We start from the raw sequence: 21,314 nt of genomic DNA on the forward strand, positions 1-21,314 counted from the left end.
ATCTCCAGCTTAAACAGCTAACACAGCAATACCCCTGGTTTTAGCATTCATTCTTATTACTTGAGAGAGAGGAAATAATTAATGAATAAATACATATATATATTTTATTAATCCAGCTATGTTTACAATACATAATGCACAAATCTGTACATAAGTCTTCTGTTCCAGATGTATATCAACATTATTATTATTTATTTATTTGGTTTTCTTAGTTTTACTTATTTAATTCAATATATAATACACATACACACAAACACACACCGATCAGGCTTAACATTATGACCACCTTCCTAATATTGTGTTGGTCCCCCCATTTGCTGCCAAAACATCCCTGACCTGTCGTGGCATGGACTCCACTAGACCCCTGAAGGTGTGCTGTGGTTTCTGACACCAAGATGTTAGCAGCAGATCCTTCAAGTCCTGTAAGTTGTGAGGTGGAGCCTCCATGAATCGGATTGTTTGTTCAGCACATCCCGCAGATGCTCGATTGGATTGAGATTTTGGAGGCCAAGTCAACAACTCAAACTCATTGTTGTGCTCCGCAAACCATTCCTGAACCATTTTTTTCTTTGTGGCAGGATGCATTATCCTACTGAAAGAGGCCACAGCCCCCAGGGAATACCGTTTCCATGAAAGGGTGTACCTGGTCTGCAACAATGCTTAGGTAGGTGGTTCGTGTCAAAGTAACATCCACATGGATGGCAGGACCCAAGGTTTCCCAGCAGAGCATTGCCCAAAGCATCACGCTGCCTCCGCTGGCTTGCCTTCTTCCCACAGTGCATCCTGGTGCCACGTGTTCCCCAGGTAAGCGACACACAAGCACCCAGACATCCACGTGATGTAAAAGAAAATGTGATTTATCAGACCAGGCCACCTTCTTCCATTGCTCCGTGGTCCAGTTCTGATGCTCACGTGTCCACTGTTGGCTCTTTTGGCGGTGGACAGGGGTCAGCATGGGCACCCTGACTGGTCTGCGGCTATGCAGCTCCATACACAACAAACTGTGATGCACTGTGTATTCTGACACCTTTCTATCAGAACCAGCATTAACTTCTTGAGCAGTTTGAGCTACAGAAGCTCGTCTGTTGGATCGGACCACATGGGCCAGCCTTTACTCCCCACGTGCATCAATGAGTCTTGGCCGTCCATGACCCTGTCGCCGGTTCACCACTGTTCCTTCCTTGAACCACTTTTGACAGATACTGACCACTGCAGACCGGGAACATCCCAGAAGAGCTGCAGTTTTGGAGATGCTCTGACCCAGTCGTCTAGCCATCACGATTTGGCCCTTGTCAAACTCGCTCAAATCCTTACGCTTGCCCATTTTTCCTGCTTCTAACACATCAACTTTGAGGACAAAATGTTCACTTGCTGCCTAATATATCCACCCACTAACAGGTGCCGTGATGAAGAGATAATCTGTGTTATTCATTTCACCTGTCAGTGCTCATAATGTTATGCCTGATACATGTAACAAGGGGTCCTGGAAAAAACACAACAAATTCCTTGTGATCATTCTTATTCTGATAATTTTATTAAACTTCAGCGTTCACTTAAGCAACGTTAGCCATTGCAGACATATTCAAATCAAGCAGTGCAGAACCAATAAGTTTCTAACAAACAGATTTCCTAAAATAAAAGTTTGTCCACATAAGTCAGCACAGTATTGTTTTTCGTGACCGCGGCAACCACTTGAGTGTCCAGGTTTGAACGCGCTTCTCATGTTTGAAAGTATTCTGTAGCTACACATGCCAACAATACATTCTTTAACCGTATTTTCTTATCGTTGTGTTTCCTTCAATCACATATAGAGTTTCATACTGTAGGCTATTGTCCCATAGTATAACAAGCCTAAACAAGCTTAATTGTTATACACTAGTTTGAGGCATCAAGTTTTGAATAGATAGAGGGATATGCGTAGACGTCACTTTCCCGCCGAAACGCGCTCCCTCAGCTGAGCTGGACTGATGGCGGATTTAACTATGGAAACTATGAAAACGCGAGTAAAACAAACGATTACACTAAAGGTTGGGCTCGAAAGTGTTCCTTATAACATGTCAAAGAAACCTAATGTATGGATATTGACATGCAGGAAGGAATCGTGTTTCCTGACATTTATAGCTATGTCAAAAATTGACATTCAAAATCCTCCCTCAACCTTCTCATCTTCCGAGTGGACGTTTCTCTGAACAAGTCGCGAGCGCCACAGAGAAAACCAACACAATCTGAGGTAAAATTAAATGATTTTGTTTTGCTGCAGATATACAGTTTTTCAAAATAATATAATCATTTCAAATTGTATTAACATGTATTAACATATAGCTTTGTAAAATTATAAAGCAAAACATTAAATGTGAAAAACAAAAATTGTAAACGACTAACGTTAGTAGCCTATTTTCCAGTTCGACTCTATCATTTAATCGACTAGTCTGTTAGTTTCGCACATCTATATACCATTCTTAACAGATCAACAGAATGTTCATGACATTTTGGGTGCTCGAGCCCCTGCCCTTTTTCAAAATGAATCAAAAGTGCCCAGACAAATAGCAATTATATATAATATTGTGGCCAATAAAACAAAATGCATTTGAATTATAATTAACATGACAATGTGTATAAAACAGTTAGGCCTACGAATCGCTCAAAAGTCGAAAAATTTCTGTTTACTTTTTCACACCCGTCAGTCTGATGATGCGTTGCCATAACGCGTTGCAATGGGTTTTGATTGACAATCAGCTCCCTATTTCAGTAGTCAAGGCACTTATAAGGGAGTCGATATCGAGTCACGACCTAGAAAGCTTTAGGGAGCTGATGCAGGGTGATTTTCCATGTCGATATGGTTCTTTCAGTGAGTGCCATACACTGTAAAAAAAATCCCGTTGTTTCTACGGAAAAATACCGGCAGCTGTGGTTACCAGAACAATACTGTAAAAATGACATCAAACCGTAAACATACTTACGGAGTTACATGTGAATTTTACATTTTAAATATGTATATTTAACATTGGATTTCAGTACACTGTAAAAAAAATCCCAGTAAAATTTACGGTAAAATAACATATTTCATTAACTGATATAATGTTAATTTACCAACCTAATGAAGTACTAATATCTGTTTTGTATCTTTATAATACACTGACAGTCACCAAACCCAGTGGTGATAAGAGTCACATGATGAATCAAAGTTCATCACAAGCAGCTTTTCCACAAGCTGAGAAGGACAATACTAATATATAGAAGGAGCACACAGTGTCATTCACACACACACTAAACACCATCATGGTAACATGCATGAAATTTTAAAAATGCAATAAACATTAATTTAACAACATTAGATGTAACATAAAACCCTAATGTACACAACTGATTAGAAAAAAAATGAGAAAAACTAAGAAGAAACAGAGTTATTTCAACAAAAATATATCAAATGTGAAGTGTCACGCAGGGAATTGTGGGAATGTCAATTTACGGTTTTTCACTGTAAATTTTACAATGAATTGTTATTTTTCACTTCCAAAAACTGTGAATTTAACAGTATTTTACCGTAAAATTACATTAAATGTACCGTTAGATCTATTACAGTTTTTCACCGTATATAGTACAGAAACTTTCTGTAAACCAATTGACAGTTTTTCACCGCAGCATTTTTACAGTCTTTTACTGTTAAAATCACAGTAATTTTTTACAGTGTACGTCTCGATGGTAGAAAAAAAATAAACCTCTTCTAATCAAAAATCGGTTGAAAATTGCATGGACAGACGAACATTTGTGGAGCGGTTTGGATCTCATTTTATAAATCAAATTGCATCGTTGACAAATTAGTGGGGGAAATGGATAACTGACTACAAAGCACTGCACAAAACCATGCAGCACCAAAAGTCGCATTATAAGGTAAGTAGCTATAGTGTTCAACTTCAATTCACCTTTTTCGTACACCGTTTACTATTTGATGAAACTATCATAGTTAATGAAGCCCAAGTGCAACCTACAAGCTTATTAAGTGTAGTGTAGGCTGGCAAAATGGTGACATGAAAGGACTTTATTATATTACCTACTATTTTCGATAATTATGCAGCATTATGAAAGACGTCTCCTATGCTCATCAAGCGTGCATTTATTTGGTATATCAAGTCACAAATATTCAATAGCTCATGTTGCCTCAAATCACATAGTCAAACCTCACTGAAAGAGTCACTTTCTAGTCAATTTGTTGATATAATTTGCTTGTAAATTACCCTTAAAGATTAGAGAGAGGGGTGGAAATGGTAATGTAAAACACAATTTTGATTGTTATTGGTGCAAGAAACCTGGGGAGCCAGCAAAAGTTCACTGTTATGTGTACTAAATCAAGCCTTAATACGTTTTAGTGTAGAGTAGACTATGTGTGTGTGGTGTATGGGTCTGGATCTGAATCTGAATGGAAGAAAAAGGATAATATTATAGTGGTGGATCCAAAATGGTCAATATTCATATTCATGCATTTTATTCATATTTCATGTTAATAATTTATGGCTTATGATTTATCAATATTACTTTTGATTTCATATATTCACATACTCATACTCCATATATTAATCCTCATCCTATTTTTAAGTATTTACTCTTTCTTGTACTCTTTTATGGTTATTCTTCTTTTATCTTTAAGAGTATGTATATTCTTAGAGTTTCAATGTGACAGGTCATGTTGACACGTTTGTGGTTAGATATTGGACACCTGCCAAGTTTCACCAAAGCGAAGATATTCTCAGAATTGATGTTCTTGTGCACATGATGTACCTTTTCCTGCAATAATTTGTATTCCAATGAAAGGGGATATTTGAAATGTGTTGATGTTACTATTCTGACAATTTTATATGACCATAAAATTACCCAATGGCTGTTTTGATAGCAGGGAACCATAAAATGTCATAATTTCTTTAAATTCTCCAAAACAACACCTTTTGTATCAATTTTCATCTATCTTTGACATTTGACCAGTCACTCTGACCTAGCCGTTACCCCAACCATGACATAATGGATAAGTCCATTTGACCTTTTCTTATTAGACCAAAACAAAAGTTTGAGTGGGATGTAAGTTTTCCTATGCTTATGGTATAAAATGGACTGGGTCTTTGATAGTTTAGCTTTCCTTTGCTTTTTCTCTGCTTTTTCTTTGCTCTTTTTGCTTTTCGCATCTCTTCTGCATCTTCTGCTTCTTCTTCTGCTGTGGAGATGGGTTGAACATCAGGGTTGAAATGGGGGGAGATGATTTTAAAAGATTGCTGGGAATACAAAAATAATGGGGGAAATAGTTTTGGATAAAAGTGTGAACAGTGGCTTAAGGATTGTGGTCTGGAGAATGAAGTGATCTGACATAATATGCCATCACGTGGTGTGTTAAGTATGGAACTTTCCTGAACCTATTGTTGAAATTACATTATCAGAGGCCCGGGAAAACGCAGAAGAAGGGTATAGTAATAGTAAATTTTACTCTTTTATACAGATACAGATAGATCTAAAAATCAATTTGGTCATAAGATTGGTATAGGAGTATATATTCTGAGAGTCTAAAATGAACAGATAAATTGTCTGTGTACTCCACAGAGTTAATTGCTGTAATAGTAGGGATACAATGGATTGAACAGACTAAGCCAATTTGGACTGTAATTTGTTTGGATTCATCGTCAGCTCTCAAAAGTATAATGTCTAAGAACTGGCAGAGAAGATCTACTGGTGGAAATCTATTGCTATCAATTAGCAAAAAATCATTAAAGAAAAACTTTGTGGATATTAAATTAGATCAAATCAGTGATTAAAAGGAAGAAACTAATAAATTTATGGCAACAAAGGTGGAAAAATAGCAACACAGGGAGATTATAATATTGTAAAATTAGAAGGAAAAGAACAATTTTATGGAAGATATAGAAAGGAAGAAGTAATGATCTCTCGATTAAGATTGGGACACAGGGCTAAATTCAACACTTGCAATAGTGGAGAAGCATGAAAATGTCAGTTTACTGGTTTGCATGTAAACGGGGAAAACTGGTTGTTTCAATAAGCTGATATTTGTGAGTTACCAGCTTACTGGTTGGCATGTAAACGTGCTCAATGGCATGTGTGATGAATGTCATGTTTTAGAATCAGTACATGTCTTTTTTAAATTTAACAAATATGATGATCAATGTACTAGTCTTCTTTAATAATATAAAGGATATATTATAAATAAGTAATAATAATAATAATACAGATGCATCACCCATGTAAGCTATACAGTACAGTAGGTGGCAGTAATACTCCCTGTGCGGCCATTTACAAAGACAACCTATTTCATTGGCGGGAAACAGACACTCGGCGGTCCGTTGAAGCGAATCCAAGCATAACACTGAAGTGGTTCAATGAAAATTCCTTTGATCAGGGTGTGTGGGTTGTTGGTGTTGATGGCTATACTTGCCGTAGGTAAGACCCGATTTATGTAGTTTTCATTGTTTCGATGTTCAAGTTGAAACTTGTCCGTACTGTACAAACCGGCGCTCTTTCGAAAGCTACGGAGCACACACGTGTCGACACAAAAACCTTTCATAACATCATAAGTGACTGATGTGATATGCTTCCAGCAATTTTGTTAACAGAAGTGCCAAACAAATAGAATCTTGAAGTTAAGAGACTGATTGATTCTGTCATTAACAAACAGCGGTGGCGGTTCTTGCCCACGTGATGACCGCCATGTGTGCTGCTATGCTACAATGTAGATAATATACAACGTTTCAACTAAGATTAAAATTCCATCAAATTTAATTGAATAATCTTTATATATTATTCATATTATGAATTAAAAATACTAAATTAGTAAAAAAAAAAAAAACAGAGCTTAATAAAACATTCTGTATAAATATTAATGGAACAAGGGAATGGACTATTTAGTTTATGTGATTTGTATTCAGAAAAAAAGAAAATATATTTAAATTTAAATTTATACAAAATGTTTTATTAAGTTCTAGTTTTGTTTTTACTCATTTAAAATTCTTAATTCATGAATAATATGTAAGGATTATTCAATTCAATTTGATGGAATTTTACTATTAATTGAAATGCGTACATCTTAAAAAAGGCTTACAATTTTTTTTTTTGAGTGTAAATAGAACTTAGCACACATATATTTTGGATGAAATTACATGTTTATTGAATTGATACTTATTCCTTTCAACACATTTCAGTGCTGAATTAAATGTACCCATATAGTATTTTAGAGCTCCTTTATCTCTCTTACTTCCTATTTGTTCTTGAGTTGTTGTTTTTTTTTTTTTGCTTTTTTGATGCTCACTAGATTTTGAGACAGACCCTATATTTCGTCATAATCTGCCACTTATTAATGAGCAAAAAATAATGGCAACTTTTTAGCTTTTTTTTTTTTTTAAAGGAAAAAGCTCATAAATTATAGTAACTTATTATATTACTAATATCTGAAAAAGCTGGTGGTTGAATGATGGCTGTTTTTTGGATCGATATTTGTCATTTTGAGGAGATCCAAATCAGCCGATAACTGTGCCTTGCTGGCAAACTAACAGATTTTTGTCTCATTTCTGCTAACAGTTGGAGTTCAGAGTACAATTTTATTCAAAATATTTACGTTAGCCAAGTAAATATTTAGTAAAAATTAATGTTTTTTGTGAATATTTTATTGAATCTTTGAGCACAGTTCTCCTGAATGCTTTACTGCAAGTCTTTGTTATTTACACATTGAGCATTTACAGCGAATGATTGTAAAATCTGAATGTGAATCGAAGTATGAATCTGTGCTGTTAACTTACAGTTCAAATATTTATTTTTCAGGTTCCTGTTTGAAATTCGAGCAGGTGGATGTAACTGAGGGTGGAAATGCTACGCTACAGTTCCCAACTTCTGGATTGACTAATTTCTATGAAATAAATTGTACAACAAAGTCTAAGATCACTTGGATCGGTCAATACTGTGGCACTAATGAGTTCTGCACCACATGGTCGAGCGCACCGAATGTTTTAATAGAGTCTGGCTGTCTAATTCTAGTTAATGTCACCTCCAACAAATGCTTCAGTGCAAATACCCATACCAGGAAATGAGGAAATATTATAATGTTACTACAAAGAGTGAGTATGTTACTATATGACTAAAGTTTTTAAAGAACATTTGATACTTTCCATTTTATGTTTGTTTTGGGGTTCAGGTGGGCAGAGAATTTTGATTAGCCAACAGTTTTATAAAATGCTTTGTTCTCGCGACCCTTACCCTAACCACTACGCTCGACCATCAGCCCAAAGAAAAGCAACTCCAACAGAAATGCAACACCCTTCCTATACTTCAACCTTCAAGACACATCCAGTGAATCCAGTGCTGGTGTTATTGGTTGGTTGGAGTTTTTTGCTGTTTTCCTGTTCCTGATCATTTTCTGTGTTGGTCTTTATAAAGTAAGTATTAACACAGTAATTTAGCTGTTTTTATTTTACCATCTCATCAACATCTACGATTAAGGTAAAGACCATGTGTATTATTGTGCATTGTTCAGGGCAGTTTTGTTTTTGAACTTCACAAGCCCAGACCAGAGAAGTTCCTTGAGATTTGACAAAGAATCAATTTAACAATGTTTAAAATGTTCATACAGAACATCGACATACAAAAATCTAAAAAAATATATATTTAAAAGAGTCCCCAAAATCATAGTTTTAGTAGCTCTGTTGTTATTAATGGTTAGCTCTGTTGTTAGCAATGGTTAGAACTTCACAAGTTAGGACTTAACACTTAATTTATTTGACAACAACAAAAAGGTTTGACATATTTACACCTATGAATACGAAATGTAACTAATATAATGACAGGATTAATGACATGTCTCATTTTTAAAACACTTATTTAAAAAAAAAAAAAATTAAACTTTCATTGCCCATTGAATATTAAAAAAACATGACTTTTATATATAATGTTAAGTGGGTATAATTACATTTACATTTAATATTTTCTCCAAAGCAGTTTACAAATGAGAACAACAGAAGCAATCGATCAACATGAGGGCAACAGTGCCATGTCAAATCCCAGTTATTCCAGCAAAGTGCACGTAGCAAGGTTTTTTGCTTTGTTTTTTTGATTACCCATTTTATTCTTAGAATAATTCAAAATATCAGTTTAATTTAAAGATATCGGTATTGGTATCAATATCATGATATTGCAGTGTATCAGTGTGTCATGGCCTTGAAAGTATCATATCGGATATCGCCCATCACTATCCAATGTGCATTTCAGAATCTCTGTGAAAGTAGTAGGTCATTCGGTTCTTTTCGCCTACTGTTTTTCAAATACTATGTATTCAAACTACTCTTCATGAAGGCTGCATTCATAGGTTTTGGTTAAAGATCTGATGACATTCAGTGTAAAAATGCACAATAAGAAATTCTCATCAGGAAAAACACTTTCTCAGCAATGTATATATGATGTCTAATTATAAATCGAGGTATAATAGCAGAGTATGGGCAAAGCATAACATAATTTAAGTCAAAAGCCACACTGTCTAGTTTATAGTTTGTCATTCTTGTTACATTTATATGAATGATTTTAACTACTCAAATGAAGTATTACAACATAACAGAATAAAATCTTTTGTGTGCTCAAAAATCCCAGTGCAGAAGAATGGACAAGTGAACGTGAATGCTCCAGTGTGATGCTGGCAAGATGAAGAAAGCATCAGGGGTGAGTATACTGTAGGTGACTGAGTCTTTGGCCCTCTTTTACACCCTACATTCATGTAGTATCTGAATTCTGCATATTATTAGCTGGATTGCATTTACTTTTGCATTCTAATGCATCTCCAGTGGGAAATGTACATGATTTCATACATGATAGCTGATAATGGTGTAAAAGGCTTTTAAGTAGGTCAGTTAGGCTATGATTGTTATTTTTAATAACTGAAAATGTTAATACAGTGTATATCAAGAAGAAATTTACATAAAATTACACTCTCTCACTTTATATATATATATATATATATATATATATATATATATATATATATATATATATAATAAAGACACAATGACATTGTTTGTAATGCAATATCTGTATTACACCATAATTGGTTGGGAAATTCATGCTTTAAATCAGTTCAGTTGTAATATAACATGATCTTGAGTACTTCTGTATAGTTAGAATAGTTTAATAATTAGAAATATACAGTCAGTTCAGATACAAATTGATAAATTGTGATAAATTGTTCTAATTGTTCTAGGTTAAATAAAACTCAAATGCTATGGACAGTATTGCAAAGTTTGAAAAGACTTTGTGTTGCAAAGAAAATGAAGGAATGAGACTCCAGCATTGAAGTTCGAAGAGGATGCCATTCATTGACTTTCGATGAATTGCAGGAAAACCGGAAGGAGCCAGCTCACTTCTTACATCTGTGAACGAAACTCAACTTTAGGTTGCTGCACTGCCTCCAATGAATTCCAACTAAAGCCACTTTATTGACAAATTTCATGTCTACAATGAAGGACTGAGATGTTAGAATGTCAATAAGAGTAAAGATTTTATTCTTTCCTGTTTTATTTTATATTCACTGTTTTTTTTTTATTCTTTATTTTCATGTATTTTGCTGCACTAAATAAATGCATATATTTATGGGCCTCCTTGTGTAATTATTAAATATGTAGTTTCTTACAGTCAGCCAATCGGATTAGATCTTGACAGATGAAGACCGGGCTGTAGGAGTGTGAACTGAGGCTGCGTTTAACTCCACTTTTACACATTCACTTGCGAACTTCCCTATACTCCCTTCGGGAGAATCACCACTGCCATTTTGAAATGCATTCAACTTCGTCAAGTCAACGAGGGAAGTTCATTTGTATAGACCCTTGTCTACTCATATGCACACATCAGGCAGATCCATAGACCACAAGGCAACATGACTGACATCACAGCAGCAAATCGCAGAGCTCACACTTAATTTACCCACAAGTGATCAAGAGCTCAGGCTGTTCCATTTAAACCCATTACAAGGTTTCCAGCAGTAGTGGGCACTTGAGCAACCTAAGCAATGACGTGTCCAAGTGAACGCGACAGAGGGAAGTTAGTGAGGGAAGGGCATAATAAAGTGGACAAATGCAGCCTATTAATTGAGAGACACCAGACGCGACTTTTATCGTGCCGCAACAGCTAAAAGCACTGAACGCGACAAGCCGACCGTTGAAAAGCACTTGGACTACGTCAGAAATAGAACGTGGAATCAGTTTACGGTCGGGAAATTGACGCGTTATGCTGCATCCAGTGTAGACATTATCACTTGTCATCATGTTATGTCTGTGACCATGTTTTCTTTGATTATGGGTTCTTGAAAGACACCCAAGCAAGCTTTACATTGTCAACACCTCAGCAGGATCAGTAATGTTTGATCAATACGGTATATGTTAATTGAGTCAAAATATTTGAGTCAAGACAATCAGGAAGACCATTACCCCTACATCACACTGACTATATTCATTTAAATAACATGTCTGGGCATGTTCTTTTTTAGAAAAACTGTGTGTGTGTGTGTGTGTGTGTGTGTGTGTGTGTGTGTGTGTACACCTCAGTAGGATCAATAGTACCTGAACTATAGGTTAATGTTAGTGCCTAACACAAAGAATTCATCAAAGAGCTCACACCGTTTTTCTTCTCAACAAGAATAGGTGTTGTGAAGGGATGTCCTTTCTAGAACATCTGTATCTTTGTTTCCAGACACATCGATAGAATCAATGTCAAAAACGTTAATTTAACTTTAAGAGTGAAGGTGTTGGCGAGTCGACCTGGCAGAGGAAGAGAGCATCCTTAATGTGCTTTTCTCAATGGTTTAACGGCAGTTGCTTTATCTAAATGTTTAAAGAATGACATTTTATCAAAACCTTTCTGGTGCTTGTCTGGGCTCGCACACAAAAACATTTTATACTGATTTAGTGTACATAAATTTGTCTTTACATTTGTTTTTGTTTTTAATTCACCCCATAGTATGTGTGTGTGTTGCAAAAGAACAAATACACATTTGACTTCAAAGTTCAGAGTAAAATAAGACACATGATTTTAAACATTTAAACATTTATACATCTGTGTGCCACAAAAGCAAGACATGTTGTCTATTTTTTCTTTAAATACAACTTTTACTTTATTTTGTACTTAAGTTTCTTTAAAATAGCATGATGACCAGCATTGTTTCATCAGGATGATAAGTAGTAATGTAGCCGAGCAGTTTCCTCACACGAGAAAAAACATAATTTTCACTTCTAGAAAACTTTTTAAATGTATGACTGAACCTTTTTCTTTTAGCAAACCTACAAACCTAAATTAATTAGCTTAGGTGTTTAACAATCACATGTTGATCACTAAGTTTCTGGCATAGTGCAAACATACACTGCTCAAGAAAGCTAAACTTGGTGTAATCTTTGTGAGGTCAGAACACAAAACTTGTGTTGGGTCTTCCAGGCAAAGCTTCCTCCCGCTAAAAGAAAATATTATGGAAATAATTTTCAAACTGTCGGTATTCTTCAACATATAATAATACAATATTTCAATATGAATATTATTTTTTCATGTAGCTTTAAGTTTTTTGTTTACTAATGCTTTTTTAAACTAACACTTCAACATCCAGCACAAAATTAAAGAGATGTATGAGCTAAGGATGCTGTGTGTGTGTGTGTGTGTGTGTGTGTGTGTGTGTGTGTGTGTGTGTGTGTGTGTGTGTGTGTGTGTGTGTTTGTGGAGTCCTTTACTTGGACCCCAAAAGGAAAACATGTTTTATATGAGACTAAATGTTGACTCAATTTACTATTGTCCTTTCCTACACTATACCTAAACCTATCAGTTACAGGAACCTAACATATTTCTAAAATTCGTTTTTTATATATATATATATATATATATATATATATATATATATATATATATATATATATATATATATATATCCCAACTCGGACGGCCACCAGACGAGGAAAGTGTGGTTTTATTTTTGTATGTAATTTTTTTCTTGTATTTTTGGATGGGTTTTGTTTATGTGGGAAGGGAAGGGTAAAAGTGTATTTATTTATGACTGGCGGAGCGAGACAGCAGCAGTGCATGTGTGACATTCATGTTTGTTGTTTGGAGTGATATTGGCACTGATAAATAGTATCTTATGAATTGAGGTTGATGAACTGGGTTTTGCAGTGTTAACCGGGTTTTTTATCCTGCTGTTTAAAGGGTTAGTTCCCCCAAAAATGAAAATAATGTCATTTATTACTCACCCTCATGTCGTTCCACACCCGTAAGACCTTCGTTAATCTTCAGAACACCAATTAAGATATTTTTGATGAAATCCGATGGCTCAGTGAGGCCTGCACCATTAATGTACTAAAAACATATTTAAATCAGTTCATGTGAGTACAGTGGTTCAATATTAATATTATAAAGCGACAAGAATATTTTGGTGCGCCAAAAACAAAATAACGACTTATTTAGTGATGGCTGATTTCAAAACACTGTTTCAGGAAGATTCGGAGCGTTATGAATCTTAATTATGCAATAAGTTATTACTACAGTAACTGCATGTAACATGTAACAAGGACACTGTAAAATAAAGTGTTACCAAAATATTTAGTTGGATTTTATAGGTAGGAAAATAAATAAAAATATCAACAACAGTGGGATAATGCAGTAAAATGGAGACATTTATCCTCAATACAAAGCACAGTAGGTATTTTAAGGAATAAAGATACGAATCCTAGAGAGTAATAATAATCAGGCTAAGAATGAGACATAGCAAATCTAAACGGTACAATTCACATCACAGGAAAACATCCAACAGGCCTGTGCACTCAGTGTCAGTAATATGAGACAGATGAACTTATTGTTACATTGTGAGAAATCTACTGAAAGACAAGAAATGATGATTCAACTATGGGAAATAGGCTGGCTAGAGAACAATATTAAAAATATTCTAGAATGTGCAGGCAGCAAGGGAGGAAGTGTCTTTTTATTTTCTCAAAAAGACTGGACTGGACAAGATACTTTTAAATAAATTGACTTTAGTTAATTGTAGAACAGCAGGTGGCAGTAATGCAATCCGGATGTTAACTGCCGGAAAACCCTGGAATGTATTTTGGCGGGTAACACAATTGAAGCGAATCCAAGCATAACACTGGTTCATTCCTTTGATCAGCATGTGTGGTTTGTTGATCTTGATGACTATACTTGCCATAGGTAAGACATGGTTTATATTGTTTTCATTGTTTAATGTTCAAGTTGAAACTTGTCTGTACTGTACAAACCGCCACTCTTTCCTCAGCTATGGAGCACACAAGTGTCGACACAAAAACCTTTCATAACATCATAAGTGACTGATGTGATATGCTTCCAGCAATTTTGTTAACAGAAGTGCCAAACAAATAGCGCTCTTTAAATTAAGAGACTGATTGATTCTGACATTAACAAACAGCGGTGGCGGTTTTCATGGCGCCAACATTACCCACACGATGACCGCCATGCGTGCTATGCTACAATGTAGATAAAACTTAGTACATATATTTTGGATGAAATAACATGTTTATTGAATTAGTACTTATTCCTTTCAACACATTTCAGTGCTAAATTAAATGAGTATTTTAGAGCTCCTTTATCTCTCTTACTTCCTATTTGTTCTTGATTTTTTATTTTTTTTATTTTTGATCATCTTATCTGTGAAGCGCATGTGCAGAAGCGCTGCTTTGGTGGGATGCTCACTAGATTTAGAGACAGAGCCTATATTTCTTCATAATCTGCCACTTATTAATGAGAAAAAATAATGGCAACTTTTTAGCTCTGAACTTTTTTTTAATAAGAAAATAAATTATCTCAGTAACTTATTATATTACTAATATCTGAAAAAGCTGGTGGTTGAATGATGGCTGATTTTTTAGATCGATATTTTTCATTTTGAGGTGATCCAAATCAGCCGATAATTATGTCTTGCTGGAAAACTAACAGATATTTGTCTAATTTCTGCTAATAGTCATGTTTTAAAGTACATTTAGAATGTACTTTTGAATAAAAGCTGGAGTTCAGAGTACAATTTTATTCAAAATATTTACATTAACTGAGTATATATTGACTAAAATGAATGTTTTTTATGAATTTTTTATTGAATCCTTTAGCACAGTTCTCCTGAATACTGCAAGTCTTTGTTATTTACACATTGAGCATTTACAGCGAATGATTGTAAAATCTGAATGTGAATCGAAGTATGAATCTGTGTTGTTAACTTACAGTTCAATTTTTTTTTTCAGGTTTTTGTATGGAATTCGAGCAGGTGGATGTAACTGAGGGTGGAAATGCTACGCTACAGTTCCCAACTTCTGGATTGATTAAATTCTATGAAATAAATTGTACAACAGAGTCTGAAATCTCTTGGATCGGTCAATACTGTGGCACTAATGAGTTCTGCACCACATGGTCGAGCGCACCGAATGTTTTAATAGAGTCTGGCTGTCTAATTCTAGTTAATGTCACCTCCAACAAATGCTTCAGTGCAATACCCATACCAGGAAATGAGAAATATTATAATGTTACTACAGAGAGTGAGTATGTTACTATATGACTAAAGTTTTTAAAGAACATTTGACACTTTATAATTTATGTTTGTTTTGGGGTTCATATGAGCTGTCAAGAAGTTAATTAGCCTAAAGTTTTATAAAATGCTTTGTTCTTGTGACCCTTACAGAACCACCACACTTGACCATCAGCCCAGAAAAATCCAACAGTAATGCAACACCCTTCTATACTTCACCTTCAAACACATCCGGTGTATCCAAACATATTGGTGTTGCTGTTGCTTTCCTCTTCCTGATCATTTTACTTTTTTGTCTTTGCATATATAATGTAAGTATTAACTTAACTTTTAGTATAACTATAGTCTTTGTATAACTTAATTAATTTAACTGTTTTTATTTTACCTCTCATCAACATCTACAATTAGGTAAAGACCATGTGTATTATTGTGCATTGTTCAAGGCAGTTTTGTTTTTGAACTTCACAAGCCCAGACCAGAGAAGTTCCTTGAGATTTGACAAAGAATCAATTTAACAATGTTTAATATGATCATACAGAACATCGACAAACAATAATCTCTCTCTCTCTCTCTGTGTATATATATATATATATATATATATATATATATATATATATATTAGAGTCCCCAAATTTATAGTTTTAATAGCTCTGTTAGTAATGGTTAGGACTTAAGTTAGGACTTAATATTTAATTTATTTGACAACAACAAAAAGGGTTTGACATATTTACACCTATGAATACAAAATGTAACTAATATAATGACAGGATTAATGACAAGCCTTATTTTTAAAACACTTATTTAAAAAAAAAAAAAAAAAAAATGTAAACTTTCATTGCCCATTGAATATTAAAAAAACATGACTTACATATATAATTTTAAGTGGGTATAATTACATTTACATTTAATATTTTCTCCAAAGCGACTTACAAATGAGAACATTAAAAGTGATCAAATCAACATGAGGGCAACAGTGTACAAGTGCCATATCAAATCCCAGTTATTCCAGCAAAGTGGTTTTTATTTTTTGATTACCCATTTTATTCTTAGAATAATTCAAAAGATCAGTTTAATTTAAAGATATTGTTATTGGTATCAATATCGCAATACTGGCCTTTAAAGTATCATATCGGATATCGCCCATCACTATCCAATGTGCATTTCAGAATCTCTGTGAAAGTAGTAGGTCATTCGGGTTCTTTTCGCCTACTGTTTTTCAAATACTATGTATTCAAACTACTCTTCATGAAGGCTGCATTTATAGGTTTTGGTTAAAGATCTGATGACATTCAGTGTAAAAATGCACAATAAGAAATTCTCATCAGGAAAAACACTTTCTCAGCAATGTATATATGATGTCTAATTATAAATCGAGGTATAATAGCAGAGTATGGGCAAAGCATAACATAATTTAAGTCAAAAGTCACACTCTCTAGTTTCTATAGTTTGTCATTCTTGTTACATTTATATGAATGATTTTAACTACTCAGAGTAAGTATTAGAACATAACAGAATAAAATCTTTTGTGTGCTCAAAAATCCCAGTGGAAGAATGGACAAGTGAACGTGAATGCTCCAGTGTGATGCTGGCAAGATGAAGAAAGCATCAGGGGTGAGTGTAGGTGACTGAGTCTTTGGCCCTCTTTTACACCCTACATTTATGTAGTATCTGAATTCTGCATATTATTAGCTGGATTGCATTTACTACTTACATTCACTTTATCTCCAGTGGGAAATGTACATGATTTCATACCATACATGATAGCTGATCATGGTCGAAAGGTTTTTAAAGGGTTAGTTCACCCAAAAATGAAAATAATGTCATGTATTACTCACTCTCATGTCGTTCTACACCTGTAAGACCTTCGTTCATCTTCGGAACACAAATTAAGATATTTTTGTTGAAATCTGATGGCTCAGTGAGGTCTGCATAGCCAACAATGACATTTCCTCTCTCAAGATCCATTAATGTACTAAAAACATATTTAAATCAGTTCATGTGAGTACAGTGGTTCAATATTAATATTATAAAGCGACGAGAATATTTTTGGTGCGCCAAAACAAAACAAAAAAACAACGACTTATATAGTGATGGCTGATTTCAAAACACTGCTTCATGACACAATGACATTGTTTGTAATGCAATTTCTGTATTACACCCTAATTGGTTGGGAAATGCATGCTTTAAATCAGTTCAGTTGTAATATAATATGATCTTGTATAGTTAGAATAGTTTAATAATTACAAATATACAGTCAATTCAGATACAAATTGATAACAAATTGTTCTAATTGTTCTAGGTTAAATAAAACTCAAATGCTATAGACAGTACTGCAAAGTTTGAAAAGACTTTGTGTTGCAAAGAAAATAAAGGAATGAGACTCCAGCATTGAAGTTCAAAGAGGATGCCATTCATTGACTTGGTGGTTTCGCAGGAAAACCGGAAGGAGCCAGCTCACTTCTTTACAACTGTGAACGAAACTCAACTTTAGGTTGCTGCACTGCCTACAATGAATTCCAACTAAAGCCACTTTATTTATATATTTCATGTCTACAATGAAGGACTGAGATGTTAGAATGTCAATAAGAGTAAAAATTTTATTCTTTCCTGTTTTATTTTATATTCACTGTTTTTTTAAATCTTTATTTTCATTTATTTTGCTGCACTAAATAAATGCATATAATTATGGGCCTCCTTGTGTAATTATTAAATATGTAGTTTCTTAAGCTGAGTTCAGACTGCAGTTCAGATTTTAGCCGATTTTGGCTCGCCGACAGGTTGAGAAATCGCCGACAAATGCCCGAAATCACAGGCAAATCGGTGCTCGTTCACGCGAGTGACAATCACGCAGTGTGAATGAGCAAAGACGAGATCTGAGAGAATCGCAGACGAGTCGCTGACGCCTGTGAGATATTTGGCATGCTAAATATCTGGACCTGTCGGTGATTCAAAATCCTGCTGTGTGAAAAGTGTTCTTAATGAAAACTACATCGGCGATGACCGACAGCCAATGAGAGAGCAAGATACAGAGCAGCGTGGAGTTCGGCGAGGAGTTATAGACCATATACATAGTTCCTCATATCTCCCCAACCATTTCCTCCTCCATATTCTTCTTTTCTTTTTCTTGTTTTCACTGCAAATCAGCGCACAGGCAATTGGTATTGCAAGCTTCTTGCGGGCTAACATTTTTAATAATAATCCCAGTCTCACGTGAGAACTCTGGTCTTGCATGCGTGATATCGCGTTGTTTCCTTGTCACATCTCCCGTGTGTTTGGTTGTGAAATGTAGTTTGCATGCCAGACAGAGTTGTCGGTGATTCTTCCTATTGTAAAGTCATACAGTGTGAAACCTTCTGTCACCGATCCATTGTGCAGTTTGAACACAGCAGCGACTGAATGCTGGCCAAGATAGTCATGCAGTGTGAAAAGAACAGTGACCCGACTACTTTGAAAATTGTGCAGTCTGAACTCGGCTTGTGCAGTCTGAACAGTCAGCCAATCGGATTAGATCTTGACAGATGAAGACCGGGCTGTAGGAGTGTGAACTGAGGCTGCGTTTAACTCCACTTTTACACATACACTTGCGAACTTCCCTAAGTACTCCCTTCGGGAGAATCACCACTGCCATTTTGAAGTGCGTTCAACTTCGTCATGTCAACGAGGGAAGTTCATTTGGACAGACCCTCGTCTACTCATATGCACACATCAGGCAGATCCATAGACCACAAGGCAACACGACTGACATCACAGCAGCAAATCGCAGAGCTCACACTTAATTTACCCACAAGTGATCAAGAGCTCAGGCTGTTCCATTTAAACCCATTACAAGGTTTCCAGCAGTAGTGGGCACTTGAGCAACCTAAGCAATGACGTGTCCAAGTGAACGCGACAGAGGGAAGTTAGTGAGGGAAGGGCAAAATAAAGTGGACAAATGCAGCCTATTAATTGAGAGACATGGTGTCTCACAACATGTCTACACCAGACGCGCCGCAACAGATAAAAGCACTGAACGCGACAAGCCGTCCGTTGAAAAGCACTTGGACTACGTCAGAAATAGAACGAGGAATCCGTTTACTGTGTTATGCTGCATTCCAGTGTAGACATTATCACTGATTATAATGCGTAGCTTACGTCCAGTGTAGACACAGTGTCAGGCTTAATTTACAATATATAGGCTTATTGGTATGTTATTCTGAGTTCAACCACTCTCTTTAAAGGGCACCTATTATGCAAAATTCACTTTTACATGGTGTTTGACCATAAATGTGTGTTGGCAGTGTGTGAGCAAAACCACCCTAGAATGAGAAAAATCCACCCAGTGGTTTTTTTACAATCTCAATAATTCATAAGCACTGTCTCAGAACGCCCTGTTCTAAGATTGCTCTCACTGTGACGTAGAATTGCGCTAAGCCCCACCCACGTGGTTTGATTGACAATCTGGTTTTGGCATAGACCCCGCCCTCGGTGATCGGTCAACCATCCTCCATTGTTTCAACGACAGCCGGTAATGTCTCCTAAGAAACATAAGTGTTCTGTTGTGGGATGTAATAATGAACATAGTAGTTTTCACTTACTTCCGACATCAGAGCCACTGAAAACGCAGTGGATGGATTTTATTTACGAAGGAAAGGCGCCACTCAAAATTCCAAAATACGTTTATGTTTGCGCGAATCATTTTTTGACTGACTGTTTTGAGAACGAGGGTCAATTCAAAGCAGGTCTTGCTTCAAAGTTAATCCTCAAGTGTGGATCGTTGCCTACTGTTCACGATCCAATGTCACCTCCAGAAGAAGTAAGTGTATTTAATGTTTTTTGAGCAAATAGTCATTTCAGTCGATGTCAGCCAATTCAATAACAAATGCGTCTAAAGTTGTTGTTGTCGTCGTCGTAGAATGTCTGTGTATATAATTTAAACATTGTTTGTATAGTGTGTATCCACACGTATATATATATTTTTTAAAGATATTGTATTAAAAACTGTGTATGTTTTCCGGGATGGTCTACCATACATGATGGGCTGTCTTGAATGGCGTTGTTTCATCCGTCTTGTAACCTCTGATACAACAAATAGCGTCAGACAGTTTTATGTCACGTATTATTTTTTGCAACAATTACAAATGTAAATAAATTAATACCTGTTCTATCTCCCTGCAGCATATATTTTCTGGTTCTGTAGCCATCTTCTCACATTTGCCACATAAGCACCTGTACGACAAGTAATGTCAACATGACGCAACCGTTCCCTCGCATAAATATAATTTCGTTTGTACTTAGCAAACGTTATCACAGTATTTGTGTTTGTAGTTTCAAAAAATTGCGCGAACGTTATCACAGTGTGTGTGTGTGTGTTGCACATCCATAATTGCAAAGGGGACGCGATTAAAACTCTATAAGTACATAAATGTATCAAATAACCATTCAGAGACGTCCTGCTCCATTCTCAATTGTGTTTCTTCTGCCGGAGTCTCTTCATCATCTGGGTCTGATTCCGGTTCAAACATGTACGGCTGAATGCCATACAAAACAGCGGGTCTCTCACTCTCAGCCATTCTGCTTCTATCGACTGTTTATTGCCATAGGTATGCAAGTAACGCCCTCATCCAAAGGCAGGGCGGGGATATGCAGCTCATTTATATTTAAGGTGGTACACGCCAAAACAGCTCTTTTTAAAACAGGCCCCAAAAATGACATTTTCAAATGGTTATAATAAATTAACTGTGGGGTATTTTGTGCTGAAACTTCACAAATACATTCTGGGGACACCCAA

The 21,314-nt window shown here is 35.6% G+C and overlaps 1 long non-coding RNA gene across 1 annotated transcript; it reads left to right on the top strand.

The window, feature by feature from the left end:
- The first annotated feature begins 1,954 nt into the window (after positions 1 to 1,954).
- On the top strand, positions 1,955 to 15,805 carry LOC125256803. The gene is made up of 3 exons (XR_007182187.1): positions 1,955 to 2,230; positions 15,267 to 15,557; positions 15,701 to 15,805. It is a non-coding gene; the product is annotated as an uncharacterized LOC125256803 (long non-coding RNA).
- The last annotated feature ends 5,509 nt before the right edge of the window (positions 15,806 to 21,314 follow it).

This window comes from Megalobrama amblycephala, linkage group LG21 (assembly GCF_018812025.1).
Source record: "Megalobrama amblycephala isolate DHTTF-2021 linkage group LG21, ASM1881202v1, whole genome shotgun sequence".
NCBI lineage: Eukaryota > Metazoa > Chordata > Actinopteri > Cypriniformes > Xenocyprididae > Megalobrama > Megalobrama amblycephala.